This window comes from Lycium barbarum, chromosome 5 (genome assembly GCF_019175385.1).
Source record: "Lycium barbarum isolate Lr01 chromosome 5, ASM1917538v2, whole genome shotgun sequence".
In the NCBI taxonomy this organism is placed as follows: Eukaryota; Viridiplantae; Streptophyta; class Magnoliopsida; order Solanales; family Solanaceae; genus Lycium; species Lycium barbarum.
In genome coordinates, this window is record NC_083341.1 from 92,780,845 (window position 1) to 92,801,247 (window position 20,403).

General features: G+C 41.5%; 1 pseudogene; it reads left to right on the forward strand.

Annotated features, from left to right (window-relative positions):
- The first annotated feature begins 2,321 nt into the window (after positions 1–2,321).
- LOC132643365 (5S ribosomal RNA) lies at positions 2,322–2,441 on the forward strand (annotated as a pseudogene).
- The last annotated feature ends 17,962 nt before the right edge of the window (positions 2,442–20,403 follow it).

A 20,403-nucleotide genomic window follows, 5' to 3' on the forward strand; every position in this document is an offset into this window, starting at 1 on the left:
CCTTAAGAGTTCTAACATCAAGAAGTGAATAAGAATCATGAATCACACTCGAAACTTATGAATAGAATTACCCCAAAGCTCATATCATACGTCACTTTTATCTAAGACATGACAAAAGAAAGAAGGGACAGCTTTACATACCTTTAACGCTTATCCGTGATACAATACGTATACGCTGCCCGAAGTGTCTCAACCTATATTAAAACGTCAAGACTATGGTTAAGATATGAAAAGGTATAAAACGTACTTCAACGTTAATAGCTTATTTCTAGATGATTGGGCGGCATTTCCCCTATATTGTTTACTTCCCTCACTTCCAAGCCAACTATAAAGCGACCAAGTCAACATCAACAACCACACGTTCAAATACTATATCAAGACTAGCTATGACATGATTCAATAATACTCCGAATAGCCCGCATGACATTTCAATCAGCCCACATAATAACAACAAGAACTTATCTAATTTCCCGCAATTAATTTCGTATTTCCCGTCTCACAATTTAACTATGACCTGGATGAATCTAAATAGATCTAGTAGAGGAGAATTCTTATCTTATATTCCAAGAAATAATCTTCTTTCACCTTACTTCACTACGAAGAAAGCCCGGATTCAACAAAATGATAAGACGGAACAACGAGATCGAAGCGGTGAGCAAAACCCGAATATTATTCTTGAGAAAAATAAGAATTATACTTGATCTAATGATTTTTTTTATCACGTTGCTGCCTCTTTCTTCAGTAGTTCCGAAGGGAATATATATTTATCAATTTTGTAGTCCAAACGTTGTTGTAAGTAAAAAAAAAGAACCAAGTTGCTGTAGGATTTGATTTCATTAACAATTAGCTCTATCTTGAGATGTATTGTTAGCTTAGTTAATTCTAGGTGGATTTCACCTAACTTTTGGAATCAGATGATTTACAACTCAATGTTGAATTGTGGATAGAATTTGCCCATAATTCTTATCCACACGTGTCAAACTAGCAGCCCCTTTACATTATTGCTCATAATTGCTATTTGGCATTGTTCCACGTAGACATGACACTTTCTTACACTTATCCACTTAATCCTAATTAATACCATAATTAATTCTTTACTCTCGCACTTTATTTCAACTTTTAATTAATTACACACATAATTAATTTACTGATCTCAACTTCCTTAAATATTGATCACCTTTAACATGCTGCATATACCTATTACCATAATCATGTAATATAACACTAGTCCATAGCCTCATTTTTCATACATGAAATATTATTTGCAATCATCGTCGTCACACCTTTCCACCTTAAATCATTTCGGGACTTCATTCCTTGTATACACCGAGTTCTTGATTTTCATGCTTGACTATGACCAAATCTTTCGAGCTCAAGTAAATTTCCTCATGTTGGACGGTTCAATTTCCTAGTCCAAAAATACGGGTTATTATAGCTTGGACCGTATTTCATTCGGATAAATTTTGAACCTTGACGAAACTTATTTTATCCGATTTATTTGACTTCTAATCCTTTGAATACATCTGTACCATCACTCTAACCACTCATAAGATTGAGGGATAGCCTCGTTTCCATTTCCAATGTCATTTAACTCGTACGCTTTCCAACGCATGAACACACGGGATGTAACAGGGGACATGAGACTTGTATCACTCGTCGACTCAGGATCGAGGATGTCAAGAGGTATAAGAAAGAGCATCAATTATTCCATTGAGGCGGACCCATCGGAGGATGTGGCTCCAGTAGGAGGAGACCCGACTAAGAAATCATATGACAAAGACCCGTTTAAGGGTCACGAGACTCCTGTGGACGAAGACGTAATTGAGGAAGTACAAAGTTGGCACATTTAGATTTTCCTTACGTTTCAGCATTATGTTAGGCCAGACTAGTGGACGGTGGGAAGACAAGGATGAAGAGCACACTTCACTCTATAGCCCACCAGATCCGGCTAAGGATCGATTGGCCACAAGTGTATGAGTTCTTATTGGAATTTCCTATATGCGTATGTATTTACTTCATGGTATTACTGAATAGTGATGAGCGAAAATCCTAAAGGGGATTAGTGGCTTAAGTATTTGGAAGTAACTACGATCAAGATGCCTTCGCCACCGTTGGGAATCTTGAAAGCTAGGATGAAAATTAGTCATACATGCAGATTGAAGGTGATTATCGAGGATCTCAAAGGCCAAAATAGCATTTGCTTAGTCGGAAGAGTAAGAGATCCTTTCTAATTCGGAGGGAGATGCATTACGAGAATGTTTTGGAATCTGTTAAAACTTCAACTTCCTTTAGGTTATGTGAGGAAGGTCACATAGTAAGGTGTATGCGATTATACCAGCACGAACGCACCGGATCCCATTAGCACTCCAAGGTTAAGCGTGCTGGGGTGAGAGAAATACTAGGATGGGTGACCCCTTGGGAAGTATATTAAGAGTCCTACAAATTCAGACATAAGAGACAGATGAGAAGCTAGAGTATCCTAAGGGAAATTGGAGTATGCTGAGTGGTTAGAAACCATAAAAGGTCGCGAAGGATGAGGCGGACTAGACATATACATATATATGTATGTATGTGTATGACACCCCATATGTGGCTGCGCCAACCGGCATATGTGTCCCAGCAACCGACGTTGAGGTATACTGAAGGCATCAATTGAACAGGGTAGTGAAGTTCAAGTGATAGATGTTACAAGGTAAGTTGATGATATTGTCACCACAGGCTAGAGTTGGAAAGTCCTAATGCAACAACATCAGGGAAAGGATAAAAGTGAATATAAAGAAAGTAAAAAGATTAGGATGCCTTGAGAAAAATAAGTGTAAGAAACGAGGGTAAGTAAAGCTTCCAAGAGGGACGATGGGTAAGGCAAGGGACTATTTGGATAAAATTCGAAGGTAGGCATGCGAAAGGGATAAAGTATGGTAGTGTGAAATAAAAGATGAATGTGTGGGATCAGAAAATAGACTTCGATAAGTGGGACTAAAGGATAGTAATCACAAATAGGGGCGTGAAGTAAGAGAGAGAATGATCAGGCCTTGCAACGATACTAAGAGATTTCCAGCTCTCGAGAGGTATCTAAAGGGATAAATGTGTAGTCATACTGACACGGTTGCCTCGAAAACAGAGAATCTTTCCTAAAAGATGATTTAAGAATAGAACGGATTTGCACGTTTAAAGGAATATTTTATGAACGTTAGGGTCGATACTATAAAATAACAAGTGGAGAAGGGCGCTCGGGGAGGAAGGAACTCAAAGAAGGTTTGAGGATGAAAGCAGGAAAGGTACACTAATAAGCTGGTCAAAAGAAGAAGAAAAGAAGAAAAGAAAAATTGAGCAATCACCAAGGACAAGCGAGAGGTTAATGAACTAACAAAGCTAACCGGGAGGTATTACATCAATGACATAGGATAAGGATAAGGAATACCAAGGTTTAATTATAAAGGAAATAGAAGGATGTATGGGAAATATTCATAAGGATGGACTAGCCTTGGCGATAGGAAGGAGAAGAAAGAAGAGGGTATATTTGTAAGGAATTAATGACATGAAAAAGAAGTGGCAGAACACTGGAAGAACTACAACGCCTAGGTGGGACGCAAATAAGTAGTCAAGGAAATTTCGGATAAGTGAGCCAAGAGAATAAAAAGGATTGATAGTGGAAAGGGAAGAGTGCAGCATATTAACCCTCAATGATGTATTGTAGACGTAGAGTGAAACCAGAAACTCAGAGTAAGAAGAATTTCAGTGATAATAGTTGTCGAGGAAGACGAGGGATAAAAAGAGCAGAGTGTTACCAAACGTTCCGTAAAATGTTTTGATGGATTCCAATGATTCCATTAACCCGTTGAGTTGGGAAATGTTCAGTCATAAAAGGTAGAAGTAGAAAGGCCTTAAAAAAGGCAGCGAGAATGGATCTGTAATGCATAAGCGCTTCATTCAAATGCAAAGCCCTCGATTAGCAGAAAGGAAAATAAGTCAAGCTATACGATGAGAGAATTCCGGTATTATAAGAGACCAAAGAGCCAAAGGATCGTTAGGGTAGGCCGATGACTACTGATACTCGAGAGTTACTAGTGTATAAGAACACCCTTAAAAAGGGGGGAAGGGCAGATCTAGTCCTGAAACGAGGTATGGCATAGTCAAAAGTCCAAGGAAAGAAAGAGGTTAGCTTAAGAAGGCCAAATTTGGGACGTAGTGGCATACCAAGAATGCATTAAGAGGGAGCGGGAACGAATTAAAGATAAGCATACCACAAAGCGGGTATGAAAAGGAATTAAAATGGATCGAGAAAATACTTCATGTGGACGTGAGATATGATATTTCTAGACCAGGAAAATTTGTGCTGCACCTAAATAGGCAGCGGTGTATCCTAAAGATTAATAAAGAGAGTAAGAAAACTCTGCAAGCTACCTACAAAGAGAATGATAAAATGGCTGATGAGTACAAAGGACACTTTGGGTTACAACGGAAGAAAATCTTGATATTAAAGGAAAAATATAAGAATCTTAACAAAGGGAGTAACGATAACCGGTGTGGCGATCTCTAAAGAGAGGAAGAACGATGTGGGTGCAGATAGAAAGGCAGCAGCATCAATAGAAATTAGAAAGTATATCACGGGTCACTAACCATATTGAGCATAAGGGCAGTATTATAGAACTATATGAACCATCAGCGTAAGGTTATGCCCCACAGATGGGAATGGACACACCGGAAAGCCAACAAGGAATGACAGCTAACTAAGTGATCACTGGAATAAGGAAGTCAAGGGTAAGTATACCATACCGATGTTGGAAAGAAACTGTGGTGTAAAGTGAGAATTGCCCTAACCTTAAAATTATAAGTTATATTGCAAGATTTGAGGCAAAGGAATTAAAGGGAGAGTTTGACAAGGACTCGAACATATTGTGAGCTATAGACCAGTTCGAACTATGATTATTGGTTTATCGCAATATATAATCCTGCTACGAGGAATAATAGAGATGGTGATGGAACATTAGGAATGTACGTATTTAAGAAATCGTATTGAGGATATGGTTATAACCTATCATGGAAAGGAATTAACACGGATGGTTGAAGAAACGTAATCGTTAAGAGTAAGGATTTTTCAGTAGCAGAGTAACGTTGAACAAGCAACAGGACATTAGTATAAGAAAATCTATGATGAATCGGAAAGCTTGGCCGATGAATTACGAGGGGATAATCTAGCACCTATCTAAGCTCAACAAGTACAAGTAGGGATAGCCAAGATAGCATCGGAGGATTCAACAAGAGAAAGAAGAAAGTGCTATATTCGAGCAAGGGAGTTATCCGTTAATAAAGAAATGAGGAACGAAGAGGAAGGACGCTCGCAGGACAGTGAGTAACCGTGCCGTGGCTAGTTAAACCACAGGAAGGAAGGCAGAATGAGAATGGAATACTAGCTAACTTGTATACATAAGGATTGGAGACTTTACGACTCACAAATGAATTTGATAAGGAGCTAAGAAAGAGCAGGACGAAACTAACCAAATTATAGTATAAGTATATGGTAATCGAACAAAAACTAAATGAGGATATTGAGGATCAGCACTACAACATTCGAGGACGAATGTTTTTAAGAAGGGAAGGATGTTACACCCCGTATCTTCGAAGAAGCACTTATCAAATTTGAAACATAAGTACGTTGAGTTATGGTTAAGTAAAACCACTTTGGAATATAAGGAGCAAGCATTATTAAGTATATTTAATGAGGAAGGATGTATATAAGGTACACCAGAAGGTTTTATAAGGAAATGAGTGGAAGAAATGGAGTAGTACGACTTTGGAAAAAGGATGGGTAATGTTTTGTGTGAAAATTTTGGTCCAACATGGTGGACGAATATCTCTTAGCATATGAAGTGTTTTAAGGTGAAAAAAAATCCTAAAATGAATTTCGTCGAGTTCAGCTGATAGAGCAGAAACGCGTGCTACAGTACTGCTGCAGTACCGACTTGCTACAGTAATGCTACAGTAAAATGCTACAGTGACCCCCCCGAATTTGACCCTTATAAAAAGGGTAAGGACCCCCTTTTTTCACCAGATTTTGATGGAAAATTCCATAAATTGAAGAGAGAGAGAGAGAGCGGGAAACAAAAAGTGAGCAATTTTTAAGTCGCGAAGTAGTGGTTTAGGTCTGGGTAACGCATGGTTGTGATTCTAGTATCGTTTTGTGGGAGATTTTAGCGTCGATATTGAGGATATTGCTGTCTTAAAAAGAAAAAAGGTATGAATCATTCTCTTTTGGTATTATTTAAGGCTTATTTATGGAGATAAAGTCGCTAAACAATCGTGTAGTAAGTTTGTTAGTTATGGAAGTTGGAAAACAGCGTGTGGGATGTTTTATGGTATATATTGGTGTCGGAAATGATGTTATTGATGTTGGTATTGTTGGTGGTGGTGGTGGTTGCTGAATTGTGATTTCGGGCTAGGCATATAACCAGAGGAGATGCTGCCGAAATTTAGGCAGATTTTAGGAAGAATTATTTGTAGGCTTAGGATAAGTATATGATAATGGGCCTAATCATAGTATGAATGGTCGAATATGTAGATTTGCGGACTCGGACGGATAAGCGTAGGTAGTTGGTGGCTGAACAGGTATGTTAAGGCTCGTTCTCTTTCTTTCAAAGGCATGATCCCTATGGTATGACTTCATAAATGCTTTCGTAACCTTCTTGTCTTCAAAAGCTAAAAGTCCATGGTTCTTAAAACTTCTGATGATGTCAAGGATAGGAATGATTTTATGATGATGACTCTACTTCTAAAGGCTCCAAAGTGTATGTAAAATTACCCTTTCTTTCCTTATGGCATGAATTACATAAACTGGGCGAACAACGAACATATATGACTCCAAGGAACTCTAGTTCTCAATAGTGCTTGACATGATAGTTGTCTTTAATTCTCAATTGTTGATTCATTCTGTTTATTCTATTGAGTCTCAGATGATGACTTGGTTTGCATATGGTTGCTCATGATATTATACTTGTGCATACCGTTAATATATCATTCACCGAGTCCCGGGCCGGGTACGTATTCGTGCACAGTTTCATTGCATTGTTCACCGAGTCCCTCACTAAAGGGCTGGGTACGGTATATATATGATGATTTCGCCGAGTCCTTCACTAGAGGGCTGGGTACGGTATAAATATGATGATTTCACCAAGTCCATCACTAAAGGGCCGGGTACGGTATATATATGATGATTTCACCGAGTCCCTCACTAGAGGGCCGGGTACGGTATATATATGATGATTTCACCGAGTCCCTCACTAGAGGGCAGGGTACGGTATATATATGATGATTTCACCGAGTCTCTCACTAGAGGGCCGGGTACGGTATATATATGATGATTTCACCGAGTCCCTCACTAGAGGGTCGGGTACGGTATATTATATATATGATGATTTCATCGAGTCCCTCACTAGAGGGCCGGGTACGGTATATTATATATATGCATGACTCTCATCTCATAAGGCACAGATGCATTGGTATCCTTGATTATCATACTTGTCTCCTATCATCTTCTACTCAGACATGATCTTCATTATTGTACTTCATGCTTTACATACTCAGTACATTTTCCGTACTGACCCCTTTTTTCGGGGGATGCGTTTCGTGCCCGCAGGTACAGACAATCGGTTTGGTGATGCTCCGGCTTAGGACTTCTGCCCAGCTGCTTGGAGAGCTCCATTGTTCCGGAGCTTGAGTCATTTGGTACAGATCCTTTGGTAGAGGCATTGTTATACTCCTAGAGGTTTGTAGACATATGTGGGTTGTGTATATACGGTTTGGTCAGCTATATGGATGTAGTTCATCTTGGACGTCCCCGTGTATAGCGGCGGCCTTGTCGGCTTGCATATTTGTTATATTTTGGTTGACTGTGTCTTCTCAGCAGACAGGTTCATTCTAATATATGGCATTATGATTCTACAGCACGCTTTTATAGATTTCCACATTGTCCTTAGCATCAGTCTGATTATATCTAATAGGTTCGTATACGGGTGTCCAACTCGGGCACTAATCATGGCCCATCGGTTTTGGTCGTGACAGGGTGGCACTTAGACTTCGCGAGTCACACTGGGTTGTGCTACCAAGACGTCGATATTTCCGTCTGGAGTGCATGTGTACACCTCATTTGCATAGCATGGCATGGTATCACATTTATACCATTATTCTACTACATTGCATTATGACTTGAGTGAGATGTCGTGATAACTGTATTATGACGGTTGTGTTGTTGATGATTGAACTGTGATGATTCTATTTTGCTAATCATTTCAGGAGTAGATATACTCAAACTTATTATATTGGGGTTAGATACTTACATAGGTGTTGACGGATACTCGGTTACGATCATATTGTTTCATGCGTTGTTGGTTTACTTGATTATCTGCCTTATTTTCTAAATTTTGCTAACTATGCTTAGTCGGCCTATGATGCCTACCAGTACTGTTGTTGTACTGACCTGCACTTGCTGCATTCTTTTATGAATGTAGAGTATCAGGCCGGATCTACTTCTCTAACTCGTGGTTAATCGACTCCTCAGCTTCTACTTGAGTTTTCCAGGGTGAGCATGGTATCCGCTGACCTCGAAGACTCTTCTATTGCTTATGTCTTACTTTTCACTCGAGACATGATTTGAGACATTTTATGTATTATTATTCAGACCTCAGTATTCGGATTTAGAGTCTCTTGTATGATCAAACAATATACTGGGGTGAATTCATTTACTTTCGCACTTATCTATAATATATTATACCGTGAGACTTACGCCATTTTACTTCTTCCGCTATTATTTTTATTTATTGTGACCGTTAAGGGTTCGCCTACCGAGGTGGGAAGGGTAGGTGCCCGCATGACCTAGGCTAAAATGAGTCGTGACAGCTTCATTGTCAGCCACTGGAGAACATTTCTTCTGATCTTTACTTTATGCTTATTATCTTTTGTGCCCTTAGGAAAAAATATTATTAATGAAACTATGATTTATAGGGTAATGGTTCAATGCTAATGGGACATTCATGTTTCAAATCGACTAGGGTGACTATGCTTTAGAAATGCGAGTAGCATAAATTATTACATGATTATATGATGAAATGCTTATGTGCTTCACGTATTTCATTTGAATGATTGATTGATCCTATGTTACAATCACTGTCCCAAAGAAAGACACAAAGAAAAGCCAAATAGCCAAAAAACCACGAGCTACTATCATGGACTAGCGAATAAATCAAAGTAACACTACCCCTAGGGGCGATGCTGCTCGCGAGGACAAATGATCATTTAGTAGGAAGATTCGTAGGCTAGAGAAGAAGATCAAATTGGTCTGAGCCAAGATCAAAGAGATCGACCAAATTTTGGACTTAGCAGGGACCTACCCAAAGAGATCACATAATTGGAGCCATACCAACAGAACTTTTCAGATGAGGTCAAAGAAATGGCACGAAGCTACATGCCTCTGATAGTCAAAATCGAAACCTTAAGGAAGAAGATGAGGATCCCGAGGAGGAATCCGAGCTGCAAGAACAATCCTGGCCATCTAAAGAGGCCACCACTGCCGTCTCTGCGGACTAAGATAATAACTATGATATAGTCCTGGGATCGATTCGCCCACCGGCACCAACTTGGTGAGTAATTTCCCTTAAGGCCCTTGCTTGTCCTTATTGTGTCACACCAAAGCATGTGTGATGCGAAGGGGTCTTTGAAATTATGAAGAGTGTAGGGGCCATATGTGCTTGCTATGAAAAGTTACCACCTTGCGCTCTGATCCACACACACAAGAGGTGCCCTTTCCACAAAAACCAACCCGGCCACGCCATGGACGAGTACGTGGCCCTGAGAAGAAGATCGTGAGAATGATTGACGACAAGATGATCCATAAGTTATGGCGACCCCAATCCTTGTTGATCTATGATACAATCACTCTGAATGAATGAATCACTTGGAAACCCCACATTTGGCGTTACGACTTTACTAACTTCAAAGATTTGTATGCTAATACCTTTCAGAAGTTAGCAAGTACTGCGAAGGTCCGTCCAGTCAAAGCTGCTTGGAAACCCTCGTTTGACGGGGCAAAGTCATATAAAGATTTTCTTGTGTCATTCAGGAGCGCCTGGGCACAATATCGAAGAATGCGAAGCTTTAAACTTCGAATTGGAACATTTGGTCCACACCGGGGAGATTTGGGTAGTGCTCCTACCCTATTTCTAGTAAGTAGGGCCTTTGGCCAAACATGCATTTCTAAGGACAACAACCCGTTCCGATCTCAAAGAGAGGTCGTCTTTTGGGTAAATTTAGGGGATCCTTTTCTGTGTTCTTAAAAGATTTGTTCCCGCGCACCCCCCTCCCCTCCTCAATTTATATGTAAAAGGAACTATGTTTGACCTGATGTCCCAATGAGGGATACGTAGGAAGCCTTATCGGGACTGGTATAGGAAGCTTTTGGGTAGGTTAGGTTTAGGAAAAATATTTTCTATGTAAACCGAACTACGGAAGGGCCTGATTTCCCACGGAGGGATACGTAGGTAGTCGACGTAAGAGTCTGTCCCTATATTATATAAAATATATATTTTCCCATAATTATTTAGCATAAGTAAGTTTCAAGAAGATCATTTAAGTAAATTAACCATAGACTTCCAAACCAAAACCCAAATGACTCAAGAGAGCCAAAATACCAAAAAACCTGGAATAGAGGATCAATCATCGTTAGAATAAAATACATGAATTTAAAATACCAAAAACCCTAGAATAGAGGATCAATCATCGTTAGAATCAAATACATGAATTTTGTGTGTTCTATGTGCTTATATGCTAACTACGTGCGATATCTTACTTTCCTATTATTGTCTAACATACTAACGTCGTTTGCCTTTGAGTTGTTTTTTGTCTTATAGTAAAGGTTAATCCGTGTTGTTCCAGGCTGGCATACTTCACTAGATCAAAAGCTGCAATAGCATCCCCTTTCGACCAAAACAAAGGCAAGACAAAAATAACTGGTAATTTGGAAGGTGAGCATAATCAGAACAAATTCGTCATCATGGACTCACCCCCACTGAACCCAAAAGAACCCTCACACTCTAAGGATGTAATCAACATGCTACTTGAGAAGGTTGTTGACCTTTAAAAGGAGGTCACGAGAGTTGAGATGGCTAGTGCTGCCAAAGAAACATCTACTAAGGCAAGAAGACCTCCTCCACATTTTCCACCTCTAAGTTCACCACTCCCCGACCATTTCCCCATTCATCCCGCTTAAGCAATACCACTCCCCGCTGAACCAACCACATCCTACCATACTCCACCACTACTTAACACTGTCCAAATACCTAGAACCACTCACCTAGTGTGTCACGACCCAACCCCATAGGCCGTGACTAATGCCCGAGCTGGATACCCATACACTCTTACTTACCAAATAGACAAATCCGTAACTTATCCATATCCAACATATATTAATTATTACAGATATTAAGGGCAGATGTTATCTTAAGTGGTCGCACATATCAAACATATCATATAGGAGCCGCCAAGGCTGTCGTAGAACATATCGTCCAAAGCGTATACATAAGTATATATACATACAAGCCGTTAAGGCTGTCATAGCAAATAGGACCGCTTAGACGCAAATCACAGGCGTTACCCAACAATAGCGACCCATGACCCACATATATGTCTACAGGCCTCTAACAAACATAACAGAACCATATGACGGGACAGGGCCCCGCCGTACCCCTAAATAGTCATATATGCATGAATATGTACAACAGAAAGATCTGTACCAAAAGTATGGGCTCCAAAACAAGGTAGCACTCCAAGGCAGTAGAACGGATAGCCTAAGCTGTCGGGTCACTCACACGAACGTCTGTACCTGCAGGCATGAAACACATCCCCCGAAGAAAGGGGGTCAGTACGGAAAATGTACTGAGCATGTAAGGCAAGAATCACAATAAAGGAATCATAACTGATACAAGAGGTGTAGAAACATATACAATATCCAGAATACTAAAACTATCGCCTTTATAGCGTAATCATGCATATCATTATCACATAGCGTACCCGGCCCGTTATGGGGCTCGGTGGATGAAATCATATCATCATACTTTCGTATCATCATGCATACATATACATATACATATACATATATATACCGTACCCGGCCCATTACGGGACTCGGTGAATAATGCAGAGGAGTGCGCACGATAACATACCCAGCCCGGGACTCAGTGATTAGACATATTAAGGCGTGCATGAGCAGAGTAGTGAGAAACTATATGCATATAAATCAAGACTCGACAAATAAATATACTTACCGACATCGGAGGGCTCAGAAATAAGTTTCGGGTCAATCCGACTTAGTATGAGAAAGTTATGAGCTTTTGAAGTACAAAAGCATTTACGAACATTTCAGAAGCCATTTTTGGGGAATCGAAGCAACAATCACATCAAGTATCTTTCGGATATCATATGGATCAAATCAAATGTAGCTTTTAGAATCATGTGTACATATCAAAGTGAATCAAGGACATAGCGGAATAATCAAACGTACAATCATTTGGGAAATCAAGACATAAGCCATATCACTTATCTTTCGAATGCCAATTCGGAAACATATCAAACAAACTTCGGACATTATGGATACACATCAAAATCATATGAAACCGCTTATGGAAGTCAAGAATATTAGCCATCCTAGTGGCTCTAAGAATAGGAAATTCTTTGAACTCATACATATACGTCATTAGCTCGTTTCATAGAGATCATGCCAAAAGAAAGAAAGGTAAGCCTTACATACCTTTCCCGCTTTCTACGTTAATCCGAACTTAAGTCTTTCGCTTCGCAAGATCTACAACAATATTCATATATGCCAATCATTAGCCATAAACACTTAGAATCCAATTCTAAACCAACACTTAATTTACAGAAATTTCGGCAGCATTTCCCCTGTAAATGCAACATCCCCGAGAATTCAACTCGGCTAAACATACAACAACAAATCCGAGAATTTAACTCGGACAACTTAGCAACAACAATACCAACAGTTATTCCAACAATATCGATAATCAATTCAAAACACATTCCAACGTTAACAACTTCTCTATACAAACTTTGATGACTTCCATTTACGTTCAATTCATAATTGCTTACATATTCAAGTTCAAATTCGCAACCATTCAAACAATATTCAAGAATACTTCAACCAATCCGTACAATATTTAAATAATCCAACCCATATGCTATGCCACCCGAAATCTTCCAAATGGAATAAGAACAATAACAACACATTTTCTTCCTTCAATTTCATGAACTCCACCAACAATTCACACACTAACAACATTGTTTTCCATAATTACAAGAAGACTATATTCCATTCACATTAACTTCTAACACAAGTCTCCAACCATTACAACTTCACTAGGATCATTAAACTTTCATTATCAACATGGAATCCATAACAACAACAACCAAAATACTAAGAAAAATTGGCCCCTTAATCTTACACAACACACACGGCCACAATCACACACACACACCCACACGGCCCACACACAACACATAATATTTCCATGATTTTCATTCATTTCTACATACTACAACATATATAAACCTTCCATAACATATAAAAGAATATGAATTCTTACCTTTTTCCTTAAATTTCCACTTGACTAGAATTTTGAACTTGCCACCAAGAGTGGTTTTCTTGCTTCAACAATTATACCACGTTGAAGAGGACCTTTGAATTAGTAGGAATACTAGAAGAATCAATTTTTTGGATCAAGATGGAAAGGCTTCAATTTTTCTTTCTTTTTCTCCTCTTGGCCGAACCCTCTCTCTTTCTCTCTCAAATTCTTGCTTTCTTGAATGTTCTTAAAATAATGAATAATAATAGTGGCCCTCTCTTTTATTACTTGGACTTAAAAGGATAATAATTGGCAAAGAAACGTTACGTACATATGTTTTGGGTAAACATTCGGAATGAATGATCAAAAGGGATAGTGACAAAGACGTAATGAAACAGGGGGCGAAGAAAAGGGAACACCAAAAGACCGATGGATAATTATAGCATGATAACCGATGCTGTAATACTGTAGATCAAATGACAGCAAGGAACAACCTGCGGCCATATGGATCGTTAAACGAAGATTGCGTACCAAAGACAGGAGTTCTATTAAGGTGGTAACGAAGCAATAACAGAAAAGAGATAATCTTGGGAGCACAAAGATCATGAGTGGGCACAGCGGATTAGAAAGCCCATGACACGGGATGAGAACTCATGTAAAGACTAAGAAGTTCGATTATAAAGGAAATAGGGTGAGAGATAAGGAATGGGTAGGAAGAAAAAGGACAACTATAAAAAGGACCCTCCTAATGTATTATGACACCCCATGAGGTCAATTGAACATTCGAGGACAAATGTTCTAAAGGGGGGGGGGGGGGGGGGAGGATGTTATAGCCCGTATTTTGTACGATCGGATAATTGGAGATAGTCGTGGTAAGTTAAGGGCAAGACCATTTTCCAAAATTATTTTAATGCACAAGTTTTTTATTAATATAATTTATGAATATTATTAGTATGGAAATATTGAGAAGGGATAAGGGTAAAAAGGGAAATTCGCAAAGTGGTATCAGAGCGGTTTGTCCTCAGAATGTCTACAGGCTGTGTCTAGTAAAGTCTTGTTTATCGGTGTGTTGTGCACCACATCTATAAACAGGAGGCTACAGGACATTTGAGATGTTACCTTTCTTTCAATCTTAGATCGTGCGATAGAGCTGTATTATTAGGACGGTTCCCTTCTGGCGACATGTTATGTTTTCAGCGATGCCTCCGAGAAAAGCGACGGCTGCCCAGAAGGGCAAGTCAGCAGCAGTTGGAGAGACTAGCCAGGCCCAGAGAGTTACCAGGGCCCGTGCCCAGACTATGCCCGAGATTATGCCCCAGTCAGCGGGCTCTGCTACGCCACTATTATCAGAGGAGCCTAGAGCAGCAGCCGCTGCCACTATGGATCAGGAGGCGGCTCCACTGTTAGCTCCAGAGGCTCCAGCGCCCGAGCCTCTAGCTCCTCAGTCAGGGGCGGAGGATAGGGCGATGAAAGATGCTGTACAGTTGCTGACGAGGATAGTAGCAGGGTAGGCTCGCAGACGCGGGCTAGGGGGTGATGATGTGGATAGACGTGACAGTTTGAGGGTTCGTGATTTCTTGACCTGTAATCCCCAGAGTTCTACGGGTTCAAACCCGAGGAGGATCCCCAGGACTTCATTCGACAGATGCAGCATATGCTGAGACTAGTCAGGGCTTCTGAGACTGATTCTGTCGAGCTGGCTTCACATAGACTGCGGGATGTAGCGATTAATTGGTACGAGTCCTGGGAGCTGTCCAGAGGCGAGGACGCTCCTCCAGCTGTGTGGGACGAGTTTACCGAACCTTTCTCGGCCATTTTCTGCCGCCCGAGATGCGGCGAGCGAGGGTTGATAGATTTTTACAGCTGAGGCAGAGAGGCAGGAGTGTTCGAGAGTACAACTTAGAGTTTGACTCCCTAGCGAGATATGCGCCCACCATCGTGGCTGATATGACGGACAGGATGCACCGATATGTGATAGGGTTGGATGACTACCTGATTGATAGTTGTATGGCGATGGCATCTCAGTCCGGGATGGATATTGGACGATTACAAGCATACGCACAAGGAATGGAGGATCGACATAGAGGGCGCGAGCCTGATAGAGATCGTGATAGAAGGCAGCCCAAGAGGGCTAAATCGGCTGGATATTTTGGGGAGTCTCGAGGCGGCCAGCCTCAACAGCAGCACGACGGATATTTTTCTCGGCTAGGCTGCAGTACGCCTCCACAGTTCACGGGTAGGCGACTTGATAGTACCGGGCACACAGGAGTAGGCCAGAGTTCCAGGGCCTCGGGTTCGCGGGTGGACAGAAGTTCCGGTCAAACGAGGCCACCTTTGCCTCGGTGTTCCCGTTGTGGTAGGCCCCATTTCGGATAGTGTTGTTTTGCTACAGATGCTTGCTTTACCTGCGGCTGTCCAGGCCATGTTATGAGGGAGTGCCGGTTTAGGGGTGGTCCAGGTGGTTCAGCCCAGCCCGCCGGAACACTTGCTGGTTCATCTTCCCTTTTTGTAGCTATGCGGCCGACACCGGCAGGTCGCGGTAGGGGTCGAGGCGTAGCTCCCGGTTCTAGCGGTTCTCCAGACCGCTTATATGCTTTGGCCAGCCGACAGGACCAGGAGGCGTCACCAGACGTGGTTACAGGTATACTGTTATGTCCCGTGTTTTCGCAAATTGGAAATCTTGAAAAATAATTAAGACCTGTATGTTATAAGGCAATATTTTGTTTTTTGTTAATATGCTTGTGTTGTTTATGAAAGTATTGGTGTCAAGACATCGGGGGAGGCCAAGGGCGAAATTGGAATTTCGGAAATTTATTTCGGGAATTACAAAACGAGAATTTTAACGAATTAGGCCAAGAAAAATTTGAACAAAAATTTGAAGCCCAAGTTGAGGGGTGGCCGGCCCTAGGCCTTGGCCCAAACCCATTTTAAATGGTCATGTGAATTACATGTGACCATTGATTAAGATATATATCATTGTGTGCCTTAGAATCTTCAAGAAACAAAAATCAGACAAACCTTGGGAGCAAAAAAAACCCCCTTCGGTCGAACCCCATTTTCCAACAACAAAAAAAATTTCCTAGCCTTGTTTTGATTCTAAAAATCTTATTCTTCTCATATTTGTAGTAAGTTCAAGACGCTCTCCGACGTGATATAATTTGTTTGGCGAGGGACTCACGTTTGCGGCAAGTCGGAATTTCAAGAAAAGGTAAGAATTTTGCCACTTTTGTGTTATGGAATTTGTATGAATATTATAAGGATTGAGAATAGACGAGAATTTCGTAGTTTTGGTGTGTGTGTGAAATCGTGGGTGTGTGTGTGTGTGTGTGGTGAAGTGGTCGTGAGCCATGTTATGGTGAAGGAGACGAATTTGATTGTTGTTTAGTTTGCTAGTTGCGTCGTTGTGGCATTTATGACATAAATGAATGTTTAACGGGTTGAATTGGCATTGGAAATGGCTGCGGGTTTTTATGGGAAATTATATGATTTTTGTATATTCTTAGATAATTGTGGAAGCAAGACTTAAAATGCGGATTATGGTTGTTGTTAATAAATTTGGAAGGAAATAATGCGAGTTAGTATGTTCGTCGTAGTTGTTGACGTTTCGGATAGAATATGGAAAGTGGCGGATTATTTGAATTCCTGTATATTGCATGGAATATTATTGGAATACCTTTGAATAACCTTGAATGAGTGAATGAATATGATAATGTTGATATTAGTTTGATATTGTGGAGTTTGAATGGAAGTTGTCACCTTATGTAAAAAAATGAAGGATATTGATGTTAGAACTTATTTTGTTGTGATTCTTGATTCATTTGGTATTGTTGGGTTGTTGTTGTTGAGATATTGAGCCGAGCTAAGCCTCGGGGATGCTATATGTATAGGGTAAGTGCTGCCGAAATTTCGGTTGACAACTATGACCTTAAGTTGACTTCTTAGAATCTATAACTTACAATTGGTAACTTTGACCCTTTGTAGATTCTGAGCGAAACGGGATTTGAGTTTTGACGGGCGTGAGACGCTTATAAGGTATATAAGGCTACCCATTCCTTTTTTTGGCATGTCTTAGGTATACTAGGTCGATATTGGAGCCCCGAGGGCAATTCTATTCATGGAAATCCGAATTGGAAATCAAGCACTATTCATTCAATTGAATTGAACTATAAAGTAATATTTTGTCGAAAAGTTATCCAATGTCTGAAACTTTTGTAATTGTAATCTGATCGCTTCGAAACCTCCATGTGTGATTCCATAGACCCCGAATGTCCGTAATTCATGTCCGCCACCTCGACTTGACCCGAGGTGGGCCCGCTAAGCCCGAGATTTCTTTGTTTGCCCTACTATGCCCATTTTTGTATAAATTCGGTAAAAGACTTTTAGTTATGAATTTGGCTATCTTAAATAATGTTTGACCGCCACGATATTCTAAATTATATTTTGAACCACAAATACTACTTTGGAAATATTTTGTGAAACAAACCCTGTATTAACTAACTGTTCGACTACTTTGACTAATGAGTTGACTTATAATTTTATCAAGTTTCAAGAATGTTTTGATATACAAGTTGCATTGTTTGCTCACGACTCCGCTCGTGCCCTTACTATGACTTCGTTCACCAGTTCCCGGGCCGGTTATGATTCGTGCGCGCTATGATAAATTCGGCCGTATGCTGTGTTACGGTTCCCGAGACCTCGCCATAGGGCCGGGTTCCGTTTGGTGTTATGCTGTGATATGGCTGGTGACAGGTATGATGATATCTGTGTTCGGGGATGTACGGAGATTTGAACCTTCTGGTGTTATGCTGTGTGTGGCACCAGCGTCGGAGTGGTGACCATGTTCCTGAGCTTTGCATGATTTTATTTGCATTATATATATATGTTTGATACAAATTTTGATATATCATTCAGTACTTCCCTTTGTATCTTGTTTGCTTTCAGTTATGGCCTATATATTTCTGTACTCTATGCTTTACATACTCAGTACATCTTTCGTACTGACCCCCTTTCTTCGGGGGCTGCGTTTCATGCCCGCAGGTACAGATACTAGTGATCCACCACCGTAGGTTCCACTTTCTGCTATCTTGGAGTGCCCCCTTTTGGTACATACATCTTTTGCTATGTATATATTTCTGTATATCTTACTATTTGGGTACGGCGGGGCCCTGTCCCGTCATATGTCTTTGCTTTGATATATAGAGGCCTGTAGTCATATATGTGGGTCGAGGGTCCTATATGTGTCTATTTTGGCTATGATCTGCGTCTTAATGCGGTCTGTCCGTTATGGTGGCCAAAAGGGCCCTTATGTTTGTATTTGTACATATGACCGGCGATGTGCATTCCGCCGCTCCCTTCTGTTTGGATATGATATTTTGATACACGTGACCGCTTAAGACGAGTTTTGATTTAAATCATGTTTAAAATGGCTATTATGAAATTTGAGCTAAGTTTGGGTTTGATAACTGGATAGGTGAATTGGTATGGGTGCCCAGGTAGGGTGCCAGTCGCGGCCCACGGGGCTGGGTCGTGACAAAAGTGATATCAGAGCAGTTTTTCCTCGGAATGTCTGCAGGCCGTGTCTCGTAGAGTCTTATTTATCGGTGTGTTGTGCACCACATCTATAAACAGGAGGCTACAGGGGCATTTAGGGTGTTACCTTTCTTTGGAATCTTAGATCGTGCGTTAGAGCTGTGCTATTAGGATGATTTTGATCTGATTCGTTATTGTGTTTGCAGTGATGCCTCCGAAGAAGGCAACGGCGGCCCAGAAGGGCAAGGCAGGGATGGCAGGCACTAGTCAGGCACAGCGAGTTACCCGGGCTCGTGTTTATGATTTGCCCGAGGTTGTGCCCCATTCAGAGGGATCCGCTACACCACCACCGGCGGATCCTGGAGCAGGTCCATCAGCATCTCCAGGGGCCCGAGTACCTGCACCCGAGCCTCCAGCTCCTTAGCCAGGGGCGGAGGACAGGACACTGAGAGAGGCTGTGCAGTTATTGACCACTCTAGTAGCGGGACAGGCTCGCAGGCGCGGGCAGAGAGATGACGATGATGATGGCAGGCGTGACAGCCTGAGGGTTCGAGAGTTCTTATTATGTGGCCCTCCGGAGTTTTTCGGGTCTAAGCCCAACGAGGACCCCCATGACTTTATTCGGGGGATGCGGTGCTCACTAGATTTGGTCAGGGCTTCAGAGACTGAGTCTGTTGAGTTGGCTTCGCATAGGCTACGGGATGTTGCTGCTCACCAGTATGAGTCCTGGGAGCTATCCAGGGGTGAGGGTGCTCCCCCAGCTACTTGGGACGAGTTCGTGACTGCTTTCACTCGCCACTTTTTGCCCCAGAGTTACGGCGGGCGCGGGTTGACCGATTTTTGCATCTGCAGCAAAGGGGTCGGAGCGTTCGGGAGTATAATATGGAGTTTGATTCTTTGGCCCGGTACGCACCTACCATAGTAGCAGATATGGCCGATCGGATGCACAGATATGTGATGGGGTTAGACCGCTACATGATTGATGGTTGTATGGCGGTGGCATTGCAGATAGACATGGATATCGCCCAACTGCAGGCGTATGCCTTGGGTATGGAGGACCGACACAGGGCCGACTATTCTAGCAGAGATCGGGACAGGAGGCCGCCCAAGAGGGCCAGATCCACAGGCTATTCTGGAGATTCTCGAGGAGGACAACCTCAGCAGCAGCAGTCAGGAAGACATTTTCCTCAGTCAGGCCGGGGTACACAGTCAGCCGGCAGGAGATTTGACAGTGCAGGACAGTCTGGGGCCGGTC